The sequence below is a fragment of the Colobus angolensis genome, unplaced genomic scaffold (genome assembly GCF_000951035.1).
Source record: "Colobus angolensis palliatus isolate OR3802 unplaced genomic scaffold, Cang.pa_1.0 Scaffold349, whole genome shotgun sequence".
Classification (NCBI taxonomy): Eukaryota; Metazoa; Chordata; class Mammalia; order Primates; family Cercopithecidae; genus Colobus; species Colobus angolensis.
The window spans coordinates 1,017,456-1,021,253 of record NW_012116810.1 but is presented as its reverse complement, the minus strand read 5'-3'; the positions used below and the strand labels follow the sequence as shown (position 1 = coordinate 1,021,253).

Here is a 3,798-nt window from a genome sequence, read left to right as displayed (position 1 = left end):
ATAAGCAAAAGGCCCAGTCCTTGTCCTCAGGAGCTCATGATCCAAGTCAAGATCACATAAACACACTTGAGTCCCCTTTGAAATAAGTATTGTTTTCCTGAACAAATTTTCAACTTGCTGTAGTTTTTTCCTGATCACTTTCATCCTGTCTTTCCAAGATGGGATATGTTTATTTATAAATGATTTCACCTGCAACAGCTGCTTCTCTCTTTGGCTCAGGCCTGTAGCACTGGCAGGATGGGCAAGTGTCATGGACTTCGTACTGCTAGGAGGCTCTGTAGTCACCGATGAGATCAGAAGTGGCATGATACAGTACAAGAAAGCCCATGTGGGCACAGCCCTGAAGGCCAACCCTTTTGGAGGTACTTCTCATGCAAAAGGAATTGTGCTGGAAAAAGTAGGAGTTGAAGCCAAAAAGCCAAATTCTGCCATTAGGAAGTGTGTCAGGGTCCAGTGGATCAAGGATGGCAAGAAAACTACAGCCTTTGTACTCAATGATGATTGCTTGAACTTTATTGAGGAAAATAATAAAGTTGTGGTTGCTGGATTTGGTCAAAAAGGTCATGCTGTTGGTGATATTTCTGGAGTCCGCTTTCAGGTTGTCAAAGTAGCCTATGTCTTTCTTTTGGCCCTATACAAAGGCAAGAAGGAAAGACCAAGATCATAAATTTTAATGGTGAAAACACTGTAGTAAGAAATTTTCATATGCTAAAAAAAGAAAAAAGAAATTATGCCACCTAGGACAATGGTGCCATCAGTCAGCCTGTCCTCAAAGGAACTCTCTGGACATGGACCCAGCTATCTATGTAGATGGGGTATCCCAAAGGGAGTACTTCCCTGCCTACAGGGTTCCCCTCCCTGGGCTGGAATCCAAGCTCATCCACTACCTTGCAACATTCCCTTAACCCTGCAACTCCAGCTCCAACAAATTGGCAGCTGGCCAGATATGAAGATGTTTCCTTTCCTGCCCTTCTGCTTGAGGGAGACGGGGAGGTGCTCCAGTAGTTTACATGGGACTCAAACACTGTCTGTTACCTAGGGAAACAGTGCACGTGAGATGACATTGCAATTTTACATGTCTCCTCATGCATTCAGTAGAGCTTTATTTTAGGTTAGAGGTCTGTGAGGCAACGTGTCTGTTCTTCAGTTTTCTTATACTGTACTCTGGTCCCCTTTGGATTTGACAGTCTCATTTCAATCTGCCATCTAGGCCAGATAGCTAGGTCTCAAGTAAGAAGGATTCTAAGGCAAAACAAAAAAGTTCTAATGTTTACAAGGAGCAAAGGGATGCTTATGTTTAAAGTCTATATTCGAGGCTGTTCACGAGTGTGAGGTCTGGGTCAAATGACTCCCCCGACCCAAATCCCTACTCCACAACAGACTCTACGTGGAGACAGAGAACTGAGAGTTGGTCCCAAATATAGCTACTCAGGTTGTGATTAAACAGATACCAATTCCAGTTAACTCGTGGACTCTTAGGAGTTCTCAGATAATACATATCTCATTTTTGTCTGCTTACATGAGTGCCCACGTAAGAACTGAAAATCTTTTTTTTTTTTTTTTGGGACAGGGTCTCACTCTGTCACCCAGTCTGGAGTGTAGTGGTGCGATCTTCGCTCATTGCAACTTCTGCCTCCCATGTTTAAGTGATTCTCCAGCCTCAGGCTCCTGAGTAGCTGAGATTACAGGCGTGTGCCACTACACCCAGCTAATTTTTGTATTATTATTATTATTAATTTTTATTTTTATTTTTTGAGATGGACTCTAGCTTTGTTGCCCAGGCTGGAGTGCAGTGGCACAATCTCGGCTCACTGCAACCTCTGCCTCCCAAGTTCAAGCAATTCTCCTGAGTAGCTGGGATTACAGCCTCTTGAGTAGCTGGGATTGTAGGTGCCCACTACCACACCCAGCTATCTTTTGTATTTTTAGTAGAGATGGGTTTTCACCATGTTGACCAGGCTGGTCTAGAACTCCTGACCTCAAGTGATCCGTTCGCCTCAGCCTCCCAAAGTGCTGGGATTACAGGCATGAGCCGTCGCCCAGTCCCAGAACTAAAAATCTTAACCCCACACTTCTGAATAAGGTTCTCTGTACATCTAGGACATGGCAGGACCTCCAGCAGAAAAGGCAATTTTGGCCTTTTCCTAATCTATAGCCTTAATTATCAACTTGCAATTCATCCTGAAGGTAACCCAGAAATCATTTCATTGTTTGTTCTGACTTTGTATTTCAGGACATTGAACTTGCTTTTGCTTCATTTTTTTCTGGCAGACCTGAAGATCATCCCACAAGGTAGAACAACTCATTTGACCTATTTGACTTGGCCCCAAGTGTGCTTTGTACATAGATGAACTATTCTGAAGAATTCCAATAGAACTCCCTGGGGGGGAAACACCCATTTTAATTGGCATACACCAGAGTCACCGGAATCAGTTACTAAATTACAATTTCCTTACAGTTTGGAAGGGTTTGGGGATTGTTATTGTTTTCCTGGTAAATTACTGGATCACACTGGTGTCTTGGAATAAGGCAACACATTTTAAATTTAAGTTTCCATAAACTGTAGCTCAACTTCCCCAGTTCCTAGGGGATTTTCACTGGCCCAGACTCAGGAAGAATTTTCTTCTATGGGATCCAAGACTTCAGAGACCAAACATTTCCTGAAGACTTTCCTCTGCTTTCTGACCTCCACCTACCTCCTCCCAAAGACATAACAAAAAAACAATTTCTGATCAGCGCAGGCAGCCAAGAGTGCCCAGTGGGCCTAAGGTATTGGGTAAAGGGACAGGAATCCACAATTCTTTCTTGGTATTAAGGTACCATTGAGTTGCCTGATGGCTCGAGTATGTTAACCCCTTGCTTCATGGCTGGAATTTTAATTACCCCTCCTGGAGCTTTTCTGAAGAATTGATTTTGTACGTGGCGTTTATTCATATTTCAGAAACCAACTCTATCATCAAATAGGAGTGACAGTCAATTACAAAAGAAAGTTCACCCAAAGCACCAATTTATCAGACTGTGGCACATTCAGAAGTTTTGAAACTAGATAATGCTGCTGTCTCTGCTGGTAGTTTGTTAAAACCTGAACTGGGTGCCTTGGTTAGTGGTTTGGGCTTTATAGGAGATGTCCTGGTCTGTTGTAGAACCACTCACCCCAGCCTCCAGGAACTGGGGAGCTAGTAGAGTGGGGTGCCTGCCACTTTGACTATCACTGCTCAATCCTGTCTTCTGCATTCCTCCAAGGCTCCATGGGGACATCTAAGGTGAGGTTCCTCCATTTTGCAAAGTTGAAAATATCTCTGCTCATAATTTCAAAAGTCTTGTCTGAACTAGACTTTCCCTGCTCCCTTGGGGTAGGAATTTTGTCTCCTTTCCATCCTGGCATCTTTACCTCCTCCCCACCCCAGGGCCTGGTCCCCAGCCAGTGGACGCTCTGTTAATATGAACTGGCACTGGTGGGGTGCTCTGGGCACTGGCAAGACAGCTCTTGGAGCCTGTCATCAATTAGCCCAATTCTCACCACTTTTTTCTCCATCCCCGTCATCAGTGGGTGCATCCCGCAGATCATGACCCCAAGTTCTAGATATAAGATTCTTGCCACGTCTCCTTTCCCCCAGAAGACCCCTCTGCGAACTCCCACCCTGACAGGCCCCTAAAGCTGCCTGTAGTCTGAGCCTGCGGCTCCCTACCCCTGGAGTCCGATGTCCTCCTGGGCTCAGGCACCGACAGAGAGGAGCCAGGTGGCAGCAGGCAGGGCGCGCCGCCAGAGTGCCCAGCTCCCGGGGCTGCCTGCAGGGT

General features: G+C 45.4%; 1 pseudogene; it reads left to right on the top strand.

Annotated features, from left to right (window-relative positions):
• The first annotated feature begins 250 nt into the window (after positions 1-250).
• LOC105519398 lies at positions 251-667 on the top strand (annotated as a pseudogene).
• The last annotated feature ends 3,131 nt before the right edge of the window (positions 668-3,798 follow it).